Source organism: Lissotriton vulgaris, chromosome 5 (genome assembly GCF_964263255.1).
Source record: "Lissotriton vulgaris chromosome 5, aLisVul1.2, whole genome shotgun sequence".
Lineage (NCBI taxonomy): Eukaryota > Metazoa > Chordata > Amphibia > Caudata > Salamandridae > Lissotriton > Lissotriton vulgaris.
The window spans coordinates 165,061,212-165,079,658 of record NC_141693.1 but is presented as its reverse complement, the minus strand read 5'-3'; the positions used below and the strand labels follow the sequence as shown (position 1 = coordinate 165,079,658).

The following is an 18,447-nucleotide window of genomic DNA, read 5'->3' as shown; positions in this document are numbered from 1 at the left end:
CTCGCGAAGTTGACAAGATTCCACAGAGTTCCACAAACAGAAGGAATTAGGAACCCTGCTCGCTCTGAGATTTAGGGAACAGTGCTTGTTTCGCACTGGAAACTCAGCATGAACAGGCACCGTGTGGCATGCCAGAAGGCGCTGATTCTCAAGTTGATTTTGCTGCCGCTCAAGTAGATTTTGTATTCGAGCGCAGCTTTCTGACCGCGAATGGTTGCAGCCACCCCCAACTGCCTGTGTTGGCAAAATTTTGCCGGGTGCCCTCCTACTGACCGAAAACCACGCTAGGGGATACAAAATCTCGCTCGTCAACTTAACATTGGCCAGCCACAAGCATGAGAAAACTCCACCATGAGGAAGTTGCTGGAATTTGGCAGCAACTTCGTGTTACACACGTAAGGCGGAATGACCAAAACTCCGCCAACTCTGGAATGTATCCCCGACCCATAGAAAGCTCCCTAAAAGGGCTTCCCTCTACTGTGCCAGACTCTGACACCATGCAGCTGCCCTTTGCACATTCTTCTTGTACATAAATATACATCCTTCAAGTTACAATTGCAACTGTGCTTTTTTTCAATCCAACTTTAACATTTGTATCTTGCCTATATGCAACTATACATGATTCCTATGATCTAGTATGTTCCGTTTGGCATCCCACCTCCTTTATCAATGATTCATCTGCAGATTGAGTGCAGCAATGCCTATTCCGAAGTCACCCAAAGCAGCTGAAGCACAGATGCCCCAAATTTCCAATATTGTATTCACAAACCCTCGACTGCAAAATGACCACCCAAAGTGTGGTGTGAGACAGAATAAAGACTAGAAAATCAAGTAGCATATATAATCCGTTTTCCCAGTGGAAAGGGGTGTCAGAGAGAGAAAGAGAGAAGGAGGACAAAGCGCGACAGGCAGAGCTTTAGGTAGGATTCCATCTGATATGGTCCCACGCACTTCTCATCCCATGGTTTAGAATGAGGGGCCACCAGCTCACTTCCATACTTTTGGGATATTGCTCATGTCTGGTGGCACAATGAAGCTCAGATTGGGGAAAGAGTACAATCAGTTTGGAATTACAAGGGTAGGGAGTGGTATAGAGTGAGCCAAGAATAACCAAAATAAAGGGCTGTCAAAAATTGATGATGGTCTATGAACCCTCTCCTTCTACACAGCCAATCACAATCAGACACTCTGAATAATTAAGGACATGAAAAAAAGACTAATTATGAAAAATTATTTCTCTCCCATTGCAGGAAGAAGTCTAATTTGTAAGACAGCAGTCATGCATGGAATAAAATAGGGTCACTACTCACTACCCTATGACTTTATTAATATGCACAGGGGCATGATGCGCAACAACAGATGCAAGTAATTAACCTTTGTGAAACGTCCTCTAATGCCCTACCGTAATGCTTATATTCATATTAATCCTTAAAAAATACATTTATTCGAATAGCAGTAGCATGCCACTTCCTAAACTAAATGTAGCATTAAACTGCGTCACCACACGCCTCCCCATTCATCTAAGCCCCCCTTCATCACACTTAGCCTGGAAATCCGCTGCGGTTTATAGTTAACCTGGAAAATGAGCACTCACACCTTTGTTGGAAAATTGCGGTGCAGTAATAACAGTGCCCTGGGAGCGATGCAATGTGAACATTTCGGCTCTATGAAAAACAACCCAATGAATAAAAAACATTTCAAGACAAGTTTCAAGCTGAAATGTTGTCTACGACATGGTGAGCTTGAAACCTGTCTCCAAGCGCCATTCGACATTTTTGCTAGGATAGTCGCAAGACACAAGTCCTAAAAATAGTGCGGGGACCAATTAGCATAAGCAATGCACAGTGGCCTCACATGACATCACAGGAGGTGATGGCACCACCTTGTGAGATCTTTCTTTTTAAAGGGAAGGTGCTGCAGTTTCCTTCCTCGCTTGCTATGGACACCTCCTTTGACAGTTACCCATGCGATAGCAAGACAAAGCCTCCAATTGCATTGGTAACGCTCAACAATTTGAGATGGCGCAACAACAAGGCTGGGTCCGGGTGGCTCATGAAGAGGTTGGAGGGTATATGCCTAACTTCAAAGTAGTTACTTAGGTGACTGGGCTGCTCCAGATAACACTGTCCCCATATGGATCCAACTGCATAAGTAAAACCCTTTAACATCAAAACATGGAAGACTATGGAGAAGCTTAGCACATTACAAATGGTATGAATATTCTTTGTTTATTTATTTATATATTTTACAAGTAAATAGCCATTTTCACCTTGATACCATCACTGTGTTGACTTAAACCTTCAGCCAAGTGCTTGGTTTCCTCAAGTGACATCAAAAACCCAAGGCTACTAGGTCAGTTTTACCTAATTGTTGAGCACAGATTTTACAGCTGCGTAACTTCCTAAACGTATCATTAATCACCCAAGTGATAGACCACATAAGAAACACAGCTATTGTTGGTAAGTGTGTGTCAGATAAACTGTGTGAGTGATAGTCCTTATAAGAAACATATGATCTGAAACAGGAATAGAGGGTGCCTGAAAGAGAGAAGGCAGAGTTTGAGGGAGCTTCTGGTCTCAGAGAGTCAAGAGGAAGAGGGCCACTCCCTCGCCGCCGTCCCCCGCATCCGAAGAGCCACCACAGGAGGAAGGTCCTTCTCCTACCTGGCCGCCAAGACTTGGAACTCCCTCCGGATCCACCTCCGCCTGACCCAGGACCACCTTGCCTTCAGGAAGCAGCTCAAGACCTGGCTGTTTGAGCAGTAGCGGACCCCCCCTCCCCTAGCGCCTTGAGACCCTCCGGGTGAGTAGTGCGCAATATAAATGCTTTGATTGATTGATTGATTGATAAGAAGGATTTATGGGGACTAGTTGGATTTAAGAGAAGTATAGGGTGTGCAAGAGAGGGGAAGATTTAGTGAGTGCCAGGTGGGAGAAAGTCATTGTAAGAGTATTTGTGACACAGACAGAAAGCTTATAAGAGAGGAGAGCATGTGGTGATAGGATTGAAGAAGCGAGTAAAAAGCAGTAATACAAGATGTGGAAAAGTAATTTTAAGAACGTTTTGAAAAGGTTTTAAGGTGATGAGAGTAAGGCATGTGTATGCAGTGAAGTGGAGGCACACAAATCAGGGGTGAAAATGGAGAAAGTGTGAGGGAAACATTTAGATATAAGGGTAAGCGGAGAATATGCGCGAGAGAGAAATGGGATGAGGAGGATGAGAAAGGTGGAGGAGGAGGGTGAATCAATGCAGATGGAGAGGAGGTGTGGGAAAAGAGAGGATGCTGTGTGAGATAGAGGAGAGCAGTGGGTAATAGGTGGCTACCTAGAGGTCCTCCTTCAGGGATATCATATTACCAATGAAAATAGCAAGGATAGCATCATTACTAGAGGTGATGGTACCTTTTCGAAGCAAGGAAGGCAAAAATCCTTGTGTTTGCCCTGGAAGCTGAAGAGGATGATAGCAGTACGAAGTAGGAGTGTGTAAGAGAAGATGTGTTTGAAATAAAGAAGAGGGTGAAAAACGAGGAAAAATCAGAGGGTAAGAAATAGGTGTAAAAGAGAAAGGTGAATTTGTGTAAGGAGAGAGAGTGAGGTGCATGAAAGAAGATTGTTTGAAGAGGATGGTGAACGACGAGGGTGAAAATATAAAGAAAGGTGAAAGAAGACTAGAGGAATGACTGAGATGGCAGAGACTCCATCCTGTCAAAGGTTCATTGCAAAATGTCAACTTCTACGCTCCCAAACGCCACCTCCGATCAGCCAACCACGCCCTCGCCGCCGTCCCCCGCATCCGAAGAGCGACTACAGGAGGAAGGTCCTTCTCCTACCTGGCCGCCAAGACCTGGAACTCCCTCCCTCCCGACCTGCGCCTGACCCAAGACCACCTCTCCTTCAGGAAGAAGCTGAAGACCTGGCTGTTCGAGCAGTAGCTGCCCTCCCCCCCCCCAGCGCCTTGAGACCCTACGGGTATGTAGCGCGCTTTATAAGTGTCACTGATTGATTGATTGATTGTGTGCAGCTCTCTGTCACCAGAACAGTTGGGGCTCAGTACAGTTGACTGATAGTTTCACCATAGATCGAGCGGATGTACCAAGGCAAATCTGACTGTAAAATGTGGTATCGGCATTCCAGATAAAAAGCATACCTTAGTCAATATACCTCTTTTCTAACCTCCAAAATGAACTACTATCCATGTCGGCAGACATCCACAACCTTGACCTGCATCCTAGTGGTGTTGTGAACCCCACAAGCATGTGAGCTAAAGTTGGGATTGTCACTGGGCCTGATATACAGCTAAGCTGAAGCACCCCAAAATGTTGACCTGGTTTTTACAGCCACTACTGCCTGCTTAACTGCTGGTAACAGCCCATCAATAGCACTGCACAGGAACATATCAGAGCACAGGGTGGAAGGACAAGATCTGCCAAGTATAGTGACAGCAAAAGGAGGAATATGGACAAAAAAGGACATAGGGAGAGAGGCAATTAGAATGAGCAGGTGGGTTAGGGGGAGGAAAAGAAGAAAAGTAAGGAATTGTGAAAAAGAAAGGAAGTGGAAAAAGGAAGAAATAAAGGGTGAAAGGAAGTGTGGAAGAAAGGTATGGTTTAGAGAGGGAAGAAGGAAGGCTGGAAGTAAGGTATGGCAGAGAGAAGAAAGAAGGAAAGGTGGAAGGAAGGAGGGTATGGTGGAAAGGGTAAAAAAGAAGGGTGGAAGGAATCGATGATGGAGAGAGGAAAGAATAAAGGGCGGAAGGAATGGATGGCAGAGAGAGGAAAGATGGAAGGAAGGTATAGTAGAGAGAAAGTAGGGAAGAGTGGAAGGAAGGCGTGGTGTAGAGAGAAAAAAAGGATGGGTGGAGGGAACGTATTGTGAAAAGAGGAAATCGATAAGGAAAGAAAGGGTGGAGTGGTGTGGCTCACTGGTTAGAGGCAGCAGACCCGGAAGCAGAGAATGGCCCGGGACCAGGGTTCAATTCCCGACGCGGCAGGGTCGTGGACCAGGGTCAGCGGACTCGATAATTCTCGCCTTGGTGCCTACTCTAACCAGGGATAACACTCGGCAACTCTGGGCATTAGCTTGCCTCATCTCTACAACGGCACCCCACATTTGCCGGGGATGCCTGGTTTCACCTTGGAGATACCCAGTAGGGACCATCTCACAGGGATAGCCAGGACGGGTTCCCCAGCGGCCTACAGCGCCACGACGCCTCAGGGCACCAGTGCGCTTTAGAAGACACATACATCAAAAGAAGGGAGGTATGGAGGAAAAAGGAAAACAGGAAAGAGAGAAAAGAGGGTTCTGTGGAAAGGGGAAAGAGAGAACGGTGGAAAGAAGAATGGTGGAAAGAAAGAAGGGTGGCCGTGGCTGCAACCCTTACACATTAATTCAGTTATCCACACACATGCTTTCCTCAGTACTCCAACCATCTGCTTTATACATCTATATGTAACCTTCATGGCACACATGCCTGAGCTGGACATTTTCTGTGATCGGTGGAAGCTTGCACTCCTGCTGTGTGTAAGATCTCTTCTGCAGTGAAGTGAATCATTCTCTGTAGATTCCTTCGAAGAGAGAGAAAAATGTGCATTACCTTTTCACTGAATGAAAGGAAAGTTTGTTCAATTACTACTCTATGTGTTGCTGTTCGGTGAGCAAGGGAAACTTGCACTGCTGCCGCAATGTTACATATGCTCTAGAGGAAGGGACTCCTGTACTACTATTTCCGGGTGCCTTCTCTTTGGGGCAGGGAATCTTGACCTGCTGCTGTTCTGTTTTACTGAAAAGAAAGCGTTGAACTTGAAAGCCGTGTGAGCGTTTGCTTTAAACAATATTTTTGTATTTCTGCCGATTTCCCGCACCCCATCTCAAAGGTCACCTCTCCCTCTTTGGAAATTTCCCCCAGGGCTGGGCTGGGAACCAAAACCAGCCCTGGCAAAGTGCTCGGCCGCCCCCCCCCCCACCCACTCAGGGGAATGGGGGTGCCGCCGAGCTCTTTGCCAGGGCTGTTTTTTGGCCGATTTTGTTCCAGGGCCGATTTTGCAGCTATGCTGCAAAAAAGGCCCTGTAACAAAATCGGCCCCCAGGGGCCACAAAACCGTCCCTCACTCGTGCTGCGCACCGGGGGATTTACCGGTGCCCGCTACTGCCAATCCGGCCCTGATCACCCCCTGCAACCTGGCAATACAATAAGGTATCCCCTCTAGCTTAGCTCATCTACTAATCCCACCTCCCATCCGCATGAATTTGCATACCTACCAGCTAATGATGACACCTAACTCCTACTACTTTAATCCGCCACAAAGCCACTGGAATAAATACTATTACCCCTAGGTCCCTTATGTCCTTGTCCCATTCATTACAAATTGGAGATAACCATCTCCCGACAGAAAAAAAGACAAGAGGAATGCGGGGACGCTAATACTGCCCCTCCCACCGGGAGTACATAGGCAGTACTCCCCTGGCATCCCGCCTGTTCTTTTTTTCTGTCTGTCGACAGGATGGACTTGACTGAGCAGGTGCTGCTCCTGCTGGGCTGGAGTAGCGGTGCTTCTCTTCTCCCCCCGCCCGGCTGCCTGGCTGTGCGGGCGCGGGGTTCCCTGGACTGTCTCCTGGCCTGCTGGGCTTGCTGGGAGTCAGTCTCTGTTGGAGCCGGTGTCCTGCTTACTCTGCATGGCTTCCCGGCTCTTCGCGGCTGGGGCTCGAGTTCCCGGTTTCTTCTGGCTCGCCTTTCCGAGGTTGGCCGAGTGAGACATGCTGTGTTTGATGGGCTCCTGCCAGTCTCCTGGTGTGCTGGTGTTTGGAGTGGGGGCCATGTTCCTGGGGTTGGCCCCCCGCTCCGGGTAAGTGCTGCTTGTCGGTTTTTCTTCCCTTCACTGCTTCTGCCTATTTCTTTCCTCCACTTTGCGAACTGCTGGAGTGTTTGGCTGCGGGGCTTTTGGCTCCTGGGGCCTGCTGGGGTGTGCTGCTGCCTGTACTGTGCTTCACGTGGAAAGGATAGCACGGCGTGATAAACCATCACAAATGAGAAAGGCTACCAGGGTTTGAGCCCCAGGTATAGAAGCCATACATGCTATAATTTATCAATGATCTAACACTTATCATCCACAGATACTTTTGAGAAAAAAAACTGGGGGTGTTTCTGCTCTGGTACTGCTGCTGTGTTCTTGGATTTCGAGCCAGGAACCTGAGCCTGAGGCTATCAGCTTCTGCCCGTGTCTCCCGCCCTCTTCCTCTTTGGGACGTTTATTTAGAAGTAGACGTTCAACAGGCCATGATAGCTCAGTTGGGAGAGCATTCGGCTGCTGATCTGAAGGTCCCTAGTTCAATCCTGGGTTTTGGCCCGGTTTGGACTTCTGCTTTGCCTATCATGGAGGCTGTTTGGTGTCCCTTCAGATTGATGGTCTTCATTGCCTGTGGGTTGGTGGATCCGGTGGTGGTCTTGACTCTGAGTGCACTGTTCAGGCTGCGGCTTGCCCAGATCTGGGGCGACTCCACGTACCTTTGCTCCATGGGGCTTCCTTCTGTCTTATTTTCGTGTTACGATTGCCATGGTGGCTTCCTTCCCCCGGCCTGTGGTGGCCGTTCCTGTCTCTTTCCGCTTGGTGCTTGGTTGTGCTGCGGGAGGCTTGGGCGTCTGTCTTTGGTGCTGGGGTGCCCGGTTCGTGTCTCGTACGCCTCGGTGCTGTGGCTCGCTGTTGGTGCTCTCCCCATGCATGCCCTCTGGAGGTGTTCCTTGGGGTTCCTATGCACTTCGGCGGGACCCTGTCCGTGCGAGTGGTCGGACTCTGTTCCCACCTGCTGTGGGGTTTTGCCCTTTGGTGTGCAGGCTTTGGTTCCTTCTGTCGCTTTTTTTTGGGAGACATTGGGTTGCCCTGGTTGTGGTGCTCCATGGCGGGGCCAGGTGCCCCGTTTTCTCTGCTGTTGGGGTCTTGCTCAGCTGTCCTATCCTTCCGTGTTTACAGGGGGGAGTTGGTGTCTCCATCTCGTGTCACGGATTTGTCACACTGGTCTCTCGGGCCTTGTGGGTGCTTCCTTTTGGGGTGCTCCGGGGGCTGTGCGCTGTGCAGGGGTCTTGGTGTTGTGGGCTCTGCTGCTCCCTTTGGCGGCTATGGCTTGTGGGGGTGCTAGTTTTGTCCCTGGGCCTTGTGCCTGCTTGCTTGCGTTCTATCCCCGGCTGCTTGCTCTGCAGGTAGGGGTCGCCTCTCGCTTCCTCGCGGCCTGTCGGGGTACGCTTCGGGCTTCCCGGCTCCTTGGCTCCCTGCACCAGGCTTGTGGTGGGACGGTGTTTCTGCTCCTTTGGCCGCTGCATGTTGGGGGTTCTGTTGGCTCCCCTGAGTTCCTGTTGGCCTGCCGGGGTGTGCCCCGCTTTTCTTTGCTGCCCCGCTTTTTTTGCTGCCTCTGTCTACCAGCCCTTGATCAGGGGACCTTGCCTCCGCTGCAGGCGGCCTGTTTGGTTGTGGCTTCTGCCCCGCCTGGGCGAGGTTCACCTCCGCTTCCTGGCTTCTGCGTGATTGTTCAGGGTTGGTTCCTGGCTTTTGTCCTCCCGTCCCTAGGTCTGTGCCTGGTTTCCCTTCGGGTTTCCTGGTGTCGTGCCTGATGCTCTCTGCGGCGCTCGGCCCCCTCTGCCTGCAGGTCTGGTTTGCGTTTTTGTTTTTCCAGCTTCCGCCCCATTCTGTGGGTTGGCGTCTCTGTGTCCCGGGGTTGCTCGTGCTGCCTCCTGTGCGCAGTTTGTTCTCCTTTGCTCCAGCCTGGGGTTTTGGGTGTTTGTCCTGGGGTTTCTGTGTGCGTGGCTTGCTCCGGGGATCTGGCTGGTTGGTGCTGTCTCCGGCTGTTTGCCTCCTCCTTGCTGGGTGCTTCTGTCTTTGGTTGCTGCTGCCCTGGCTCTTACTGTGCTTGCATTTGGCTTGCTTTGGTGTTCCTGGCTGCCCCTCCTGGTTCTGCAGCCGTTTCTGCTCTCATCTGGTCTCTGGGGTTCTGTTTGGTCGGGCCTGGTTTGTCCTGGTTGGGGCCGCCTGGGGGTGCCTGGTGTGGGCTTCTCCGGCTGGTGTGGTTAGATGTCTGCTCTTCCTTACTTTGCGCCCCTCCCGGGTGTGGTTCCGGTGGCGGTTCACCTTTAGTTCCTGGGGTTCATGCTGCTGTTTGGGCCTGGCTGTCTTCTGTTCTGCAGTTCTCCCGGTTAGGGGTCCATCTGGGCTCTGGGTGCGTTTGCTCCCTGTGGGGTCCTGGTCTTGTGTGGTTCCCCTTGTGGATGCCTGGCTGGGTGCCTACTGGGGCTTTCCCACTCCTGCGGGTTTTGGGTGCCTGTTGATCACCTTTTTTGGCTCTGCGTCCTTGCCTGTGCTCTCTCTCTTTGTCCTGGCAGGGAGCTCTGCGGTTTGTGGCCGTGTCCTGTTGGGTCCTTCTGGGCCTGCTCCTGGTGGTGCTTCTCTTCCCGGGCTTGGTTCGCTTGTGGTTGAGTTCCCATTTTTCTGCCTGGTCCTGGAACCCGTTGGATGCTGTGGGCTTTGGGTTTACCTCTTGCCCTGGTGCTCCTTCTTTGTTGGCTTCCTCCTGGGTTGCAGTTCCCCTGTTTAGGCCTGTGTGGGGTCCTGGTGTTCGGTACTTCTTGGTTGGCATGTCCTGGGTTGCCTCCTGTTGCTCCGGTTCTGCCAGCCTCCTGCTGGTTCGGGGTGGCCTTGGCCTATGCCTCCTTGTCTGGCTGGCTGTGTTTTGCTGGACGTTCCGCGTTCTTTCCTGGTTCTGGTGTCCTGGCTCCCTTCTGTCGCCCCTTGCTTCCCCGGGTTCTGTTTCCGGTGTGTCTGTTTGGGTACCACCTTCCCTTCTCTGGTTGGGGTGCGGTTCTGTGGTGTTCTTCTTGCCTCTGTGGGTTCCTCCCTCCTGGCTGCGGTTTTCTGGGGTTTTACTGCTGCTTGGCCCTCTGTCTTCTCTCCTTCCTCCGGTTTCCGCTTTGGCAGTTTCCTCTGTTTCATTTTCTGGCCTTCTGTGTGGTCCAGCTGTGGTGTGCTGGGGGTCTCTGTTCCTCCCTGCCTTTTTTCCTTTGGCCTGGGCACTGCGGGGCTCCTTCCAGGAGTTGGTTGGGCATAAGGGTCCTCCTGCGTTGGCTGGTTGTTGGGCTCCGGACCTGGCTTCCTGGCTCTGTGTTTCGGCGGGTTCGTGCCTGGTTGTTTCCTGGTTTGGGGGCTGCCGGGGGTTCCCGGTCACCCTGGACTCCCGTCCTGCCTTGCTTTTCCCTCCCTCTTGGGGTTGGGGTTTTTTGGGGGTTGTGGCCGGTGGCCCTGTCCCCACCCTTGCTGGTTTGTTCGTTGTTGGTTTCTGTTCCTTGTTGGCCTCCCCGTTGTTGGTCGGCTTTCGGCTGGTTCTTTCTGGGGCTTCTCTGGCCTATGGTTTTGGGTTGCCCTCTTCTGCCCTTTCTGTTCTGGGTTTTGTGGCCTTCCTAGTTTGGGTTGCGGCCTCCTTCTCTGTGGGGCTTTTGGCCTCCTGTTGTTTAAGCCTTCCCTGTCCTTTTTGGTTTGGTTGGGGTCTCGCTCCTGTTCGGCCCCTGAGCTCTTCCTTTGGATCCTCCCTCTGGGCTGGGTGCTTGGTGGTTGTTGTTTGGTGGCCCTGGGGGGCTGGTTTGTTTATTTCCTAGTTCTTGGGCCTCCTCGGCGGGGTTTGGTCTGTGTCTGGGTGGCTGCCGAGTCCGGTGCCTTCATGGTGGTTCTGGGCTCGGCTGCCTTATCCGGTGGGTTCCTTGGCCGTGTCCTTTGGGTCTTGGTCCTGGTTGCCCTGTCTCCTGTTTCTCTGTTTGGCGGCCTCCTTGTTGGGGCCCTGGCCTTCTGTTTTTTTCTTGGTTGTCTCCGGTCCTGGTTTGATCCCTGCTGTCCTGTTTTGGGTTACGGGCCGGTTAGTTCCTGCGGTCCCCTTTCCCTCCTTCTCTGTGCTCCCTTGGGTTGCTGCTTTTGTTGTGGTTTCTTGGATGCGCTTGTGGTCTCGGAAGGCTGGTTTTCTGCTTTGGTATTCTCCAATTTATAATTAATGGGACGAGGACATAAGGGACCTGGGGGTAATGCTCTATTACTTACCGAGAATCTTCATTACTCTGGGTCCCGTTGTCCTCGTCCCATTGATACACCCCTCCCTCCTGCCTGGGCGGCCGGCCTTCCTGTTTGGGCTTGGTTGTACAGATGGGATGCTGGGTGAGTACTGCTTTTGTACTCCCGGTGGGAGGGGCAGTATTAGGGTCCGAGCATTCCTCTTGTCTTTTTTTCTGTCGGGAGATGGTTATCTCCACTGTGTAATGAATGGGACGAGGACAACGGGACCCGGAATAATGAAGATTGCCGGTAAGTAATAGAGCATGAGTGGCATCCTTGAGAGCACAAGACTAGTTCCAATAACCAGTAATAATCACTGACTTAACTACTGACCTTGGGTTCCTTAGCAGTGCCCTACATAGCGTAAAGCGCTTCTATGCCTGTTTAGGGGTAGTATTCACTATATAAACACAAATAAAATTGCAATACAACACGCTGTTGCTGCTCCATGTGTACCTGTTTTGAGGGGAGAGAAGCCTGCACCACTGATGCTTAAATTGTACTTCTTCTGTGAGGGGATAATCCTTTAATCATGCTTTGCTGTTCCTCTCCTGTCTGTGATGGAACCTTGTACAAGTCTCGCTGCTGACACCTGCTGTGTGCCATTGTTTGGGGTTCAGAAGCTTGCACTGCTGAGTGCCATGCAGTTTCTATAATGTGTTGTAACAGAGCTTGCTATAAACCTTTCCATTGCAAGAGGGAAACATGATTAGCCTTTTGAATGCTTGCTTTAATGCATGTTGCAAAGGTTAAACTCTCACAAAATGTAAGTCTTATTTTGCTTTTGCATTTTAAACAAGCAGAAACACATTATAGAATGGAATTGAGCATTTTTTAAAAATACTATGCCAAGGGGCCGCGTGCCATTTGTGACAATCTGCATGGCAAACTTTTGAGATCATGGTGGCAGCTTTAAGATCCAAAATACAGTCTCTAGAATACAAGATGTTGGTGCGGGAAAAGTCAAGAGTAGCTGACTCGGAGCCACTTGGCCGCAGTATGGAAAGCAAAATAAAATGGAATTGGTAGAAGTGTGCCTTTTTTTCTTTTTCTTCCCCTCCATTGCAATTTATACATTTTAAGTTGGTAAAACATTATTTTTTTACATTTTGCTATGAAATGTGGAAGTAGTTATGATAACACTAAGTGACTGCCCAGTGCTTAATTTGTAAAATATGAAGTGCAGGTGCTCAAATGTTTGTTGGAGGCAACACCTACTTTTCTCCGGCTCCACCCATTTCCTCCACTGGCTCCACCATTTACTCTATTAGCTCCACCCACATCCTCAACAGGCACTGCTAAAAGTCAGATGTAATACAAGGTACAAACACCTGTTAGTAACAATTCAGGAAAAGGGTAGAAACAGTAACATGACTATTACACCAACGAGACGGTAAAAAAAATTGATATGTGTGCACTAGAGTAAGTAGTGATGCCAAGGCATGTACATGCCTTAAGTAGAGGGGCAGGAGCTGCTGTAGTAATATATAATATTACACTAAGAGGCATCGGGTGAAGTGCAACTAACAGGAAATAAGGACATGCTAAAAACTGTGGACCAACAGAACCACTGATACGTACCATAACATTACTTCCCCATCCCAAGTTTCACAGCAAACCCGTCCCTCCCCACCTAGACAAATAAGTAGCTTACTAATGGATGATTTTCGGCAAATTGCTGCTCACCATGTACGATGTAACCGGTCTCTCCCTCCAACACCCACCCCCAGTACACATCCTATCCAGTGACTGTGATCTGAAACCAATTGTACTTCACTGTACTCTGCTCCTGAGAGCTGAGCGGACTCGGACACAGCTACGGCTTGCCCCGGTGCTGTATAATGGAATGCAGATGGCCAGGAATGAGACGTATCGGCAGAGCTATCATTTGGACTTAAGACAGGAATATCCAGGGCTAGGCACCAGGAAGTCACAGTTGAAGTGAATAGGCAGAGCACCGTACGTGGAATCTAGTAATGGAATAAACCAAGGGCCTCCGGGGGAGGGTGGAGGTGCATTGGTGGGTCTAAGCTTGGACGCGGCAGAGCAGGCAAGAAGTGGGGGGCCAAGGCAGGTCTGTGTGTAGTCTCCAGATTAGAAAAGGGTGCTTTGGGGCAATGTTTGAGATGCATTGGAGCGCAATCTTTGGTTGCCAGTGGTAATTTAACGGTGTAAGGAGTCTGCGAGCACAGTGTGTATGCGGCCAGAACTGTGTTAGAGGGTGTAGGGTGGGGTAGAGGGTCACTGTGTAAAAGTGACTAAGGTACACTATTATCCGAGCTTAGTCTAGTCTCTAGTGCGCTGGTAGGAAGGAGCGCTGTGATCGGTGATTGGTAGAGCTGTGTATGGATACAGTTCTGGAATAAAGACATTGCAGGCTACAAAGAGGTGCACCTGCGGAGCTGTGTATGACCTTCAGAAACAAAAATCAGATGGGGAAAGGGAGATGTTGGGGTGCACTCATAGAAAGAACTGTGTATGAGTATTGAGAGGTCTGGCACGCCGGTCTCTTTTGAAGTGAGGCCAAATTGTTTAACTATTCCATAAATTGTCTAGTGTGGTGGGATATGTGACTAGAATCCAACATCGCATGTTTGTGGCAGCTTAAAGGCCTCCTGTTGGTGTTTGTTGTAAAACAAACCTTTGGAGCTGCTGTGTGCCATGCAGCACGTGCAGGGACATCTCTGCATCATCATACCATGCCCACATGAATAAGTTGTCTGATTGCATGGGCTGTGCAGCCATGTCCCTGCAGCCCTGGCAGTGCAGGAGGCACATGCACTTCAACTGAAAGCCTATGGATGCTGAGTTAGCAGGGTATCAAAAGCCCCTCCCTACATTCTGCCCCTACTCCTGCTCTGTGACAGGGCTCATAGCCACACTTGCACTCCACCACCTGTGAAACAGGTAACAAGAACCGAGGGGTCTTACCTGAGGAACTCCAGTGCAGACAAGTGTCACAGAAGTGATGCCCACAGGTGGACACCTGCACGGGCTCGCGCATGACATTGGTGCACAGAAGGCAGAGAAGCCGCAGTTTCGGCTTCTCCAGGAACTTGTAGGCATCTTCGGGGGTGCCGGGTCCGAGGGATCAGATGTCAAGGTGTCTGAGCCTTAGGGTTTTACACTCACTCCTCGGGCCTCAGTCCTCCCAGTCCTTTTGTTCCTGGGCTCCCTCTGCCCGGGTCCTTGCCTCTCTCATAGCCCCCGGGTTGAGGCCCTCTTCCTGCTTCAAGGGTCTCTTGCTCATTCCCCTGAGGGCTGTAACCTAGACCTGCAGCTGTTCCCGGTGCACTCCTCTTGTTTCTAGGGCTCTGCCCAGTCTTCTTGTAGAGGAACTCTATCTACCGCTCTTGCACAGGTCTCTCAACCCTCCTTGTCCTGTGGAGACTCACACAGCCCCAGCCCGCCTGATTCGGGCTCTCTCGCAACCCCCCTGTTCATAGGGCTGTGTCCTGACCCCTATGGCTGCAGACTGCCTTTAATAAGTGATTAGGCCTGGTGCTGCTTTCTACCACCAAAGCACTGGCTAATGAGGCCTGCTGCGCACCACGCTGCTTACTTCTTTTGCCGTCGACTGAAAAGCGTTGCGGCTGCGCAGTATGCTAGGATGGGCCGTAGTGAAAACCCTGATCTCATTGGTCTGACTCAGGACACACACCTGGCGATCACGATTCCCAAGTAGAGACAGAGCGGGTTTAAAATATATTTTGTAAGTGGTCTTTATTGGTAGTGCAACTTATGATGAGGCAGGGACCCAGTGAGATTTTGGCACTGTGTGTGTGCTTAATAACGCAGGTGCAGCATCTTATTTGAAATGATACACAATCACGTGTGAAATCAGCTGTTCACCGGGGAGACCCGTTTAAGGTTAGTGTGCAGCCAATTTCACGTGTAGACCCGGCCCTGAAAATGAAGTGCCGGTGCTTAGCACCGGAAAGCACTGGCACAAATCCCACCTATACTTATTTCCATAAGAGAAAAATCTGGCCGTGCCCTAAAATGTCTCAAATGGTTTTAAAAATCGTGGATGTTTAGCAGGAAAAAGGGGAACAAGAAACATGTGGCATTTGAAATATGAATGCTTGCATTTCACTGAACGGTGAGGTAAAGCAGATAAGGGCACGAGCCTAGAGGGCCACATGCACTCCAGGAGCAGTGCTACCAGATTATATGCTAGGATAATGCCAAATACACGGGGGCATATTTACAAGAAAGTGGTTGCGCCACGCAGGAGCACTCTCAAGGCAAACAAATGCAACATATTTAAATAATATGTTGCATTCCTGTGGTCTCCCCTGCGCTGGTGCACAAATAGCTGCCATCTGCCGGCACAGGCACCCTTTCACTAAGGTGCAAGGATGCCTGCGTCATGGGAAGGTGCCCCATACTGCTCAAAAACATTCACTACAGGCATTTTCCTCTTTCAATGCGTGCAATAGAATGCAGCACGCCTTGAAAGAGTAAAATAATGAGGAGAAATGAAAACATCTCTCCTTGTTGTGCCTCGCTACGCCTGGGTGGCGTAGCATTATGGCGCATTTCCAAATTTACGATTCCTCGTAAATCTGGTAATGTGTCTTTTTCCATGGGTGTTGCGTGGGAACAACCACAGTAACACCCATTGACCCCCCCTTTCATGCAAACGGTTGTGTGTAAAGGGGTAGTATTTACAAGGACAGGAAAAGTCACACAGGGTGGCTTTTCCTGTCCTTGGAAGTATGGGGCAGTGAAATGCGCCACCGGTGCGTCAGGAAAAGTGACGCACTGCTGGCTCATGGGGCTTGTAAATCTGCCCCATGGTTTGCGGTCATGCAAAGAAGCTGCTAGGGTGCACCAGCTAGGAAATGTACAACGCCCCGCCAATGAACAGAAACTTCAGAACTGAACAAGAGAGTCTTTAGTTTTATTTTTTTCTGAAGTTTTGTATAGTGTGAAATCGACCCGAAGGTACTAGAGCACTTTACATGAGCACCACTTACGTTACACATTCATTTTTTGTTTTCCAGAGGGGAGCCAGGAAGTTTAAGTGAACTGCCCAGAATCACCAGATGTTGAGCCGACGCTGAGACTGGAACCTGGTTCCCCAGTTCCAAAAATATGCAGCTCAGGCTGTTACGCCTCATAATAGCCCCCATATATAAACTTTGTGAGGTGGTCGAATGCACAATGAAAGAAATAACATAGACATACGAGTCAGTAAGTCAATTGCTTTCCTGCACCTCCTTCTTTACAACAGAATACGAGGTCCAACTACCACCGCTCTTCGTGCACTTTACAACGTAGTGCAGACGAGCCTTGCACGCGCATTCCGTTGCCTGAACTCGTCGTGCATTGAAAAGACTGGTCCAGAACCAACAAGCATCCACTTGACCACGCCCTCCTCTAAGCACCACATTTACACAACTCTCTTGCCCCGTGTGCATTTTCCCCAACATGCTTTCTGCACTTCTAAGGGCACAACCGTACAAGCAACTCCATTAACTGAAATACAGGACCTCCTTGGACAGGGTCCTAAGCCTGTCATAGCCATGGGTCAAATCATACCATTTACGCACAACAACACACGCTCTAAATACCGTGGAAAACGGTGGCCCTGACAGGTCACTAGTGCTAAAAAGCCACACTGATGACATACATGTGCTATAGCATTATCAGTAATTTATTGACTACACGTTGCAAAGCAGGAGACTGCATAATGCAGTGCACGTTAGTGGATATGCTGCAGGTTGCTGGACACTTCAGTGCATACCATTGATCGTACTACAATGCAATGCAGTGCACGTGAGCGGGTAGGCTGCAGGTTGCTGCACGCTTCAGTGCATACCAATGATGGTGCTACAGTGCAGGTTATTGGATACGGTGCAGGTTGCAGCACTCTTCACTGAATATCGTTGATCATGCTACGGTACAATGTAGTGCACGTTAGTGGATATGCTGCAGGTACCTGCCCGCTTCAATGCATACAGTTGATCGTGTTACAGTACAATGCTGTGCACATTAGTGGATATGCTGCAGGTTGCTGCACGCTTCAGTGCATACCGTTGATCGTGCTACAGTACAATGCAGGGCCGAGAGTGATTTGCATATTGCTGCGTCCAAACTGGAATGACATGGTGAGCAAAAAAACGATGGATTTAGGCCCAGATCTCTGTACTGGGGTGAATGGATGACATTGTTCTGCATTCTGTCCATCAACTGTTCTTTTTGCATTTGTTAACCCGATCGGGACGGGTATGTGCAGACATGGGTCCCGTGCTCTCCATGCCACTGGAGTCAAGCTATCATGGCTGATGAAGGCTGAAAGCCTGAAACTGGTCTTAGGATGCTTGTTTCCAGTCCAGGGAGGACCTGGCCTGGCAGTTCAGGCTGGACTGTTCCCATTGGGCGCAGGGTCAAGACTGATTTGCATATGGCTGGGTCCAAACTGGAATGGCATAGTGAGCAAAAAAACGATGGATTTAGGACCAGATCTTTGTACTGGAGTGAATGTATGACATTGTTCTGCATTCTGTTCATCAATTGTTCGTTTTGCATTTGTCACCCAGAGTGGGACGGGAATGCCCAGGTGTGGGTCCCGTGCTCTCCATGCCACTGGAGTCAAGCTATCCAGGCTGATGAGGGCTGAAAGCCCGAAACCGGTCCTACGATGCTTGTTTCCAGTCCAGGGAGGACGTGGTCTGGCAGTTTGGGCGGGACTGTTCCCATCGGGTGCAGGGTCAAGACTGATTTGCAAATGGCTTGGTCCAAACTGAATGGGCATGGTGAGCAACAAAATTATGTATTTAGGCCCAGATCTCTGTACTGGGGTGAATGTATGACATTGATCTAAATTCTGTTCATCACTTGTTCTTTTTGCACAGTACAATGCAGTGCACATTAGTGGATACGCTGCAGATTTCTGTTCGCTCCAGTGCATACCATTGATCGTGCTACAGTACAATGCAGTGCACATTAGTGGATACATTACAGGTTGCTGCATGCTTCAGTGCATACAATTGAATGTGCTACAGTACATTACAGTGCTTGTTCGTGGATACGCTGCAGGTTGGTGCACACTTCAGTGCATACCATTGAATGTGCTACAGTACAATGCAGTGCACGTTAGTGGATACGCTGCAGATTGCTGCACACTGCAGTGCATACCATTGATGGTGCTACGGTAGAACGCAGTACTGCCCAGTGGCCATTTAGCGTACGATGCAAAGACACTTAGTAGCTCCGTGCATATGACACAATTCATGTCAGTGACTGTGCCGCCATATGGGCCACAATGCATGCCAGCGGGGCTCGCCGCTCCGCTCTGGACGAGTGCCGGCGCTGGGCATGTTGGGAGCGTGTTAGCACCTCGGCTGTGGGATACAGTGACACGC

At 50.1% G+C, this 18,447-nt stretch overlaps 1 protein-coding gene and 1 non-coding gene across 3 annotated transcripts in view; one reads left to right on the top strand and one right to left on the bottom strand.

Moving 5' to 3' along the window:
- ASTN2 (astrotactin 2) overlaps positions 1–18,447 on the bottom strand; it is a 2,581,355-nt gene that overhangs the window by 2,371,531 nt on the left and 191,377 nt on the right. The window lies entirely within an intron of this gene.
- On the top strand, positions 7,270–7,342 carry TRNAS-GCU (transfer RNA serine (anticodon GCU)). The gene has a single exon. It is a non-coding gene; the product is annotated as a tRNA-Ser (tRNA).